We start from the raw sequence: 8,434 nt of genomic DNA on the forward strand, positions 1-8,434 counted from the left end.
TGGTGGTTGTTTTATTTATTTATTTATTTATTTTTAGACAGCATTTCACTAGCTGACTTCAAACTTTTTATGCAAATCATGCTAGCCTTGGACTCACCTGCCTAAGCCTTCCAAATACTGGGATTAAAGTTATGTCACCATGCCTGGCCCATACTCTATTTAAAATAAATGTCTCCCAAGTTGGCTAAGATGGTAGTCTGACAACTCAGGCCTGCCTTGGTTCATGTCCCTCAAACAATAAGACTCAGGCTCAGTGAGTCCCAGAATAGTGGGCAAGTTCCTAGGACAAGACCCCTGTGAGGGGGAGAACAGCTCAGGGTCACAGCAGGAGTGAGACCACCTGGGCTCACATCTTGGCTCTGGCCCTGACTATCTGTAGGATTTTGTTGGATCCCAAACGCTCCTGTCTCAGTTTCCTCTGTAATACGTCCTGTGTCCTGCTCAGGACTGACCTGAGAGCTCAGGACAGACATTCAGGCTGAGTCCCTGGGCAGCTCTCAGACACACTTCTGCTGTAGTCTTCTTATAAAGCTGGCAATGTCATAAAACATGAGCATCCTGTAGACTCCCTGGTACTCTTGTTCCATGGGCAAAATCTGCTCCAGGATTGCTTCATTTAGCCATGCCCGGAGAACCTGGTGACAGACCCCAGGAAGGATGTCACAGGCTGCTTTGCCAGGCTAGTGGTCTGGCCTCACCCACCACATGCGGACACTTTTGTACCTCAGCAGTAGGAGGCGGAGCCTTAAGGCCAGACTCTGAGCTCCCTTCCCCTGACGGGAGCTACCACACAGTGGTTCCTTGTTGCATGCACACTTCTCCCCAGCTCAGCTCAGTGGCGTCACGAGCTGGACATTGGCCCGACCCTGTAGGAGTGTTTACTTCCCCCCATAGGCGAATACTACAAATCAGGGCTTGACACAGGCTTTGTGGGCTACACTCGAGAAAGAAAGAAAGGAAGAGACTGTTAGTGAGGCAGATTAAATGAGTTATACCAGCGCCCTGTGAGCCACACTTTAACAAAAAAAAGCCTCCCCTCCCCCCGCTTAATAAATACAACTTTCAATAAATATAATTTGTGTAACAATCACAATAGACTTTAAATATATTTACTTATATGTGTATTTATGAGTATTGTGTCTCTGCATGAGTGTGTGTATCATGTGTCCAAGGGCCTGTGGAGGCCAGAAAAGAGAGTCTTGTCCCCCGGAGTTCAAGGCAACTGTGAGCCACCTGATGTAAGTGCTGGGAACTGAACCTTGGTCCTCTGCAAGAGCGGCCAGTGCTTTTGACCACCGAGCCACCTCTCCAGCCCCAGAAACACACAATTGTGCACACACAGAGATGCTGTTTTGGGAGACTAGTTGTAAAAGCGCTTCCCTACTTGCCCTGGCTCTAGGCTATGCCCCTGTCACCGTCCAAGGCTGTAACTGCTGTAGCTATGGGTGTCACTTGCTAAACTTTGTGAGGACAGGGAGGTCTTAGTGGCTCCAACATATAACTTTGCCTGGCCCTCATTCCAAAATAGAGCATGAATGGAAGCCCTCAGCAGTGGGGTCGTGCAGACCCCGCTCCACGCTCTCCATAGCTGTCTCTTCGTGGGAGCACACTGACTTCCTGACAATCCCCATGATGTGATATGATGAACCCAGTCCAGAGATAGATGGTAGGAGGAGAGATGCCATCCAGGTTTGGCCCACCAGATGCTTTCAGTGCCTCACCCTCCTCTACTGCAGGGACACTTTGGGAACGGTTGTAGTCTGTCACACGCTGTTGTTCTGGAATAACACTGTGTGGTCATTTATAAACAAGACAAGCTTCAACTGGCTCACAGTCTTTTTTTTTTTTTTTTTTTTTACTAATAAAAAAAATTGTATTTACTTAGAAGCATTCAGAATGTCAACAAAACAGCCGCAATTTTTTTTTGCAATTACAGAGTGGTATTCAGTTAACAGAACAACAATTATCTTCGTATAAGCTGCATCAGAGACAACTGAAAATGAAAAAAATAAAACCCAAAAATAAAACCAAAGGAAAAAAAAAAAAACCAAACTACTGTCCCCATATATAACTAATTTGTGCTGTGCACCAACAAGAACCTGCTTTAAATTTCCATGCCAATTTACAACCCCCAGACTGTACCAGGCAAGGTTAGTGGCTATTGAAAATACCACCAGGACAGGGCTATCTAAAGACACATTCGGTAGTGTGTTAACTATACAAAAAAAGACACTGTACAGTTTAAAAACAAATCTTACACAGCCTTACATTTCAATTTTTTTCTTTAAAAGGAGTGAGTTGTGTACAGGGGGGTTAAATGCTTTATAGACAAGAAAAAAAAACTGCGCTAGAACCAACTTATTCATCATCATAATCTTCTTCCTCATCTTTGTCTTCCTCTTCTTCTTCCTCTTCCTCATCTTCATCCTCCTCATCATCTTCCTCTTCCTTCTTTTTCTTGCTCTTTTCAGCCTTGACCACCCCCTTTTNTGCTGCATCAGGTTTTCCTTTAGCTCTGTAGGCAGCAATATCCTTCTCGTACTTCTCCTTCAGCTTGGCAGCTTTCTTCTCATAGGGCTGCTTGTCATCTGCTGCAGTGTTGTTCCACATCTCTCCTAGTTTCTTTGCAACATCACCAATGGATAAGCCAGGATGCTCGCCTTTGATTTTGGGGCGGTACTCAGAACAGAACAAGAAGAAGGCCGAAGGAGGCCTCTTGGGTGCATTGGGGTCCTTGAACTTCTTTTTGGTCTCCCCTTTGGGGGGGATGTAGGTTTTCATTTCTCTTTCATAACGAGCCTTGTCAGCCTTTGCCATATCTTCAAATTTCCCCTTTTCTTTAGCAGACATGGTCTTCCACCTCTCTGAGCACTTCTTGGAGAACTCTGAGAAGTTGACAGAAGCATCCGGGTGCTTCTTCCTGTGCTCCTCCCGGCAAGTTTGCACAAAGAATGCATATGAGGACATTTTGCCTCTCGGCTTCTTAGGATCTCCTTTGCCCATGTTTAGTTGATTTTCCTCCGCGAGGCACAGAGTCGCCCAGTGCCCGTCCGGCTCGCGCTTGCCCCGGCGCTGTCTCTATGGAGCTCAATGTACTGCAATGGCTGTGAGAGCCGGCTCACAGTCTTGAGTTCTGCAAATCCAAGATGTGTGTGTGTGTCAGGGGGTATATCTAGTGAGGGTTTTCTCTCTGGTGAGAGGGATCCTGTGGCAAGAAGAAATGCCAAAGCTGGCAAGAAGGAGGGCTGAGCTCACTCACATAGCAAAGCCACTGTCAGATGACAAGTCTACAGTCAGAGTCATCCTTTTGACTGCAACAATTTCCAGTGTAGGAGGCCCCACTTCCTACACAGCCATTGGAGGAGTACCAGGCTTAAAGGATGGCTGTAAGTAAAATAGGCTACATTTTGTTAAGATACAAAAACCTTAGGGGGATTTTCTTATCATAGCATGGTCTAATTGCTCCTGGCTAGTCCCGTGAATAGTGGAGAGATGGGAAGTGACATGGGCCCAGCTGGGTGCCCAGCGTGTGTGTGGCAGGGCCAGACCCAAGCTCATCTTTATTTCACAGATATACCAGTCTCCACCTCCAGGCCTTCTCTCCTCCGCACAGTTCAAGAGGAGTGAGTTCTCTCGGAGGATCCAAGTTTGTTTCCCTGTACTCAGGCTCAGGTCATGCAGCTCAGAGCTGCCTTGTCTCCACTTCCAGGGGATTCAGCTACTGCTTTAGATTGCATAAGCGTCTGAACTCACCAGTGCACATATCAACATACAGACCCAGGCACACGTAAATAATTAAAAGGATATGCATCTTTTAAACAAGCGTTCAAAAATAAAGTGTGGGGCTGGTGAGATGGCTCAGTGGGTAAGAGCACCTGACTGCTCTTCCAAAGGTCCAGAGTTCAAATCCCTGCAACCACATGGTGGCTCACAACCACCTGAAATGAGATCTGACGCCCTCTTCTGGTGTGTCTGAAGACAGCTACAGTGTACTTACATATAATAAATAAATAAATCTTTAAAAAAATAAAATAAAGTGTGATCCCAAGGTAAGTTTTGTTCAAGGCCCTACTTCGGGCAGTCTGATCAGGACTCTCCCATGATGACGCCTCTGAAGGCGGCCAACCGACACAGGAGGAGCCACACCCACCGAACATTCTCTGTCATTAGAGGATCAGCCAGTGTGGCTGCTGTCTGCATCTGAGACTCCATCTCCCATTAAGTGTCATTAGCCTGGCCCACAGGCCCCTCCCTGCCTCCACTTGCCTGGATGCAACCTGGGAACTGGGTGGACAGAGAACCGGTTTTAGAAATGACACTTTCACAGCATGGGACTGAGACCCCAAACACGGAGCTGAACAAATAGGGCTCCTTGTTCCCAGCTGCATAAACCTTGGCTCGGTTTCCCAAACATTTGCTAAACAGTATTATAGTGTGTGGTGTACAATAAGAGTAGCATGGGGGAGCACCATGGGGGAGCACCATGGGTGCTGCATGGGGGAGCACCATGGGTGCTGCATGGAGGAACTGGTCTAGCACCATGTAGTGTAACACATACAGTATTTTTTATGTTTTGCGCCCTCCTAGGAAGGTTGGGCATTTTCCTTTTCTTTGATTGCAAGCAGGGATGTTGAAACCCTCTGGCTCTAGTGTGGAGAGACTAGAGTTGACCTGGCACATTCCCAACTCCTAATTGCCTGTGATGACACTGTCCTTCTACTCCTGGGCCCCACCCACCTGCTTTGTCAGGAATTCCACCTAGTCCTGGCCACAGCTCTCTCCCTACCTTTCACACAGTAACAAGTTCAAGAACAGGGCCCTTTCTTTCTTCCTTTCTTTCTTTCTTTCTTTCTTTCTTTCTTTCTTTCTTCTTTCTTTCTTCCTTTCTTTTTCTTTTTTTTTTTTAATGTATATGAGTAACTGTACAGATGGTTGTGAGCCTTCATGTGGTTGTTGGGAATTGAGTTTAGGACCTCTGCTCGCTCCAGTCTGCTCTGCTCCCTCAGGCCCAAAGATTTATTTATTATTATAAATAAGTACATTGTACACTGTGGCTGTCTTCAGACGCACCAGAAGAGGGCATCAGATCTTATTATAGGTGGTTGTGAGCCACCATGTGGTTGCTGGGATTTGAACTCAGGACCTTCAGAAGAGCAGTCAGTGCTTTTACCCACTGAGCTATCTCGCCAGCCCCAGGGCCTCCTTTTTTTGCTTCTATTTTATGGTGTACTGAATGATGCTGTTTGTTGAGTTGGGTTGTACAACCTGAGTGATTAGGGAGCATGGCTCTTCCTCAGGCCCTTCCTCACTCAGGGGGAGTGTTTGTCCAGTGGTGGTACAGGCTGCTGTCCCTCACACACCTTCCTCTTCCTGACCTGCTCTGAGTCTTGGTCAGTGTGATTCCTTTTGCGGGAGCTCACTCTCTCTCCCTTTTGTTTCTAGCAGCTCTGGCGCTGTCCTCCAGGTATCACCTTGGCCACCTCCCCTGCCCTCAGTTCTGCAGTCCCACATTTAACCCTTTTGCAGTGCCCATGGAGGAAGCAGCCTGAACTGCCTGCTCACTATTATGTGATCAGCTCCCAGAACAGCACATAGTAGGGCACTCGAATGCTAGTAGGATGTATCCAGGAAGGGCTGGCCACAACCAACACCTATCCTTTTGGTCCATTCAAGGGAAACCCAGAGATCATGTACTGGAGATGCAGGAGACATAGACTGGCCCTTGTCAGGGAAGGGGGTCTCCAGTGATCACCTCCCTCTGTGTCTCTGTTCTCCGAGCTAGACTATTCTTGGTAGCAGACTCTTGCTGTAATATGCTTATTCTCTCACAACTATTCAACTTAATTGCTGTTTTTGGCACCTACTATGTGCCGGGTGCCACAATAGGTACACCGTGGGTGCAAAGGTTAGAAAATGTAATGGGACCCCCACCTCAAAGATACTGTAGGCCAGCACTTTAGGGTACTTCATCTACCTTGGGAGAGGGACACACTTTCTGTTTTCTGGCCGTGCCTCTAAAACTTTAATCCTAGCACTCGGGAGGCAGAGGCAACTCGGGAGGCAGAGGCAGGTGGATCTGTGTTTCAGGCCAGCCTGGTCTATATAGTAAAAAAAAAAAAAAAAAATTAGTATGTATGGGACACATCTGAGGGCCATTGCTGGCCACATGGTTCCCCAGTCTTCTGGGAGAGTTGGGCTGGCATTGCCTCTAGGGAGGAGGCCTGGAAGGGAGGCTGTGGAAAGAGTCCTCCGCAGGCCAAGAAAGGAGGCAGCCTGGAACTGTGAGCTCACATGTGTGCTTTGTCCAATGCTGGCTTTCTGAGCAGGAAGCCAGGCAAGCGAACCCAGCCCCAGAGAAGGGAAATACACTCAGGACTCATATTTTTAGAAAGTGGGCAAGTCCTGCAGCTCGGTTCCCCTGTGGAATCTAAACCAGTTGGTTGTGTCTCTAAGCAGGAAGCCAGGAGCTACAGGCTGCAAGCTAGACAGAGACCTCCGTGGAATGCCAGAGTTCTCTATCCCGCTGTGGCTGCCACTTCAGGTCTTGCTTCAGGTCCCCAGGGCTATGAGAGACTTCCCCATTGTGGTGTAGGCAATGGCTGTGGTGACAGAGGTGTGAGCCAGGCACATGCTAAGCCTATGCTCAGTCAGGCCCTGCCATGACCCTGAGACGTAAGTATGGCTCATCTAGATCACCTATGCGCAGAGCACGTCATAGGCTGAGGCCTCAGAGGCTGGTGCTCTGTGTGAGATCTGAAGCCTCAGGGCAGAGCTTGGCTCCCAACCCCCACTCCCAGACTCTGCCAGGGAGGACGGCTTAGGTGCCTTAGCAATGGCCTGCAGAGGGTGAGCCCTTACTGCTACAATGTAGCAGCTACGCAGTTCACAGCCTCCCTCCGGGCTTTTAGAGCCTTTCTACGCCCAGGTTCAAGGTGCTTAGCCTTTTCCGTGTCTCTTTCCTCCTCACTGAAGCCCTGCACAGTGCTATGTGGAATCTGAAATCCAAGGATCAAAAATTTGAGATCCTGTGGAACTGATTTGTTTGTTTGTGTAAAGTCTTCTGTAGTCTGGGTGGGCCTCAGACTATTTAGGCCAGGATCACTGTACACTCCCCTGCCTTCACCTCCCAAGTGCTGGGATTACAAATGTGTACCCACACCCCTGGCTGGATCTGGTTTTTGGAAATAGCAGATCATCCCTAGAATTAAGGCTGTAGAAGGTCGATGACTGGGTGGAGGGGTGGAGGGAGGTTTTAAAGGAAATGGCGGAGGTGTTCTTTTTACAATCTGGCCTAAAGGCACAGAAGGTAGTTATTCCCAGAGGGGGGAAAAATCACAAAAATAGCAACAAGTTTAGGCATAGGGTAAGAGCCTCCCAAAGCCGGAAACACTGTGTTCTTTGATGCAGGCACCTCCAAGCAGGACGGGACATAAATGTCAGCAATGCCGTTTATGGGCATTGGCAGAATTGTCCTCATTTGTGCCAAGATGCTTAGAGGGGCCGAGGTCACATACTATGGCTGTATCATGACAGGCATGGGACTAGATAGGAATGGGACCTGTGCCCTCTTGGAGCCTGCAGCCCTGACTACAGCCCCCACTGAGGTGTCCCTGCCTTTCCAGGAACTGGGTGATTTCCAAGGACTGCAGTGGGCAGCTGGAACCCCACCCCCATTCTGGAGTTCCCACCCAGCTGGTTAGAAGCCCGACACAGATGGCAATTCTGGGTTTCAAATCAAGTTCTGGGAGAAGGGCTGGGAACATGGAACAAAGGTATTGCCTTGAAGTGGTTCTTCCAAGTCAGAGGTCAGAGGCTCCTGCCCCTGATGCAGGGCCTGGCACACTGCCTCCCTCTCCCTGAAGACTCAGCGGTGTGGGCTCCAGGCCCAGAGGCAAGATGACCCAGGCTCTCCTTATTCACAAGGAGAAGCCCTCCTAGTCTTCTAGTAGGAGGACCATAACTCCAAGCCTGGGAGCGAGCAGGACGGGATTCCAGAGAAGGGGGGACAAGCTCTTTGGAGAGATAATAGGAAGGATGCACCCCCACCCCCTTGATGGCCTGGCAAGGTGCAGCCAGCGCCACACCTAGAAGAACCCAGACAACAGTCCTGGCCTGGCTTGAAGAACATCAAGAGAGGTGTGGGAGGCAAGATGTCTGCAGCCCAGGGACCAGGCAGTGGAAGCACCCGATAGAGAGGAACCTTCCTGTAACGGCCATCGCAACACACACACACACACACACACACACACACACACACACACACACACGGTAGTTATAAGCAAATAAAGGTATTTATCACCACTTTGTGCCCACTCTGTGAAACAGATACAAGCCTTTGCTGAATAAAGGAACTCAGTCCAATTTGGCACCTTCCATGCTTTAGAGATTAACAAAACAAGTTTTTTTTTTTTTTTTTTTTGGTTTTTCGAGACAG

The 8,434-nt window shown here is 48.6% G+C and overlaps 1 pseudogene across 1 annotated transcript; it reads right to left on the bottom strand.

Moving 5' to 3' along the window:
- Positions 1-1,858: 1,858 nt before the first annotated feature.
- On the bottom strand, positions 1,859-3,111 carry LOC110289870 (annotated as a pseudogene). Its single transcript, XR_002377378.1, has one exon. The product of XR_002377378.1 is annotated as a high mobility group protein B1 pseudogene (transcript).
- Positions 3,112-8,434: the final 5,323 nt, after the last annotated feature.

This window comes from Mus caroli, chromosome 2 (genome assembly GCF_900094665.2).
Source record: "Mus caroli chromosome 2, CAROLI_EIJ_v1.1, whole genome shotgun sequence".
NCBI classification, from domain to species: domain Eukaryota; kingdom Metazoa; phylum Chordata; class Mammalia; order Rodentia; family Muridae; genus Mus; species Mus caroli.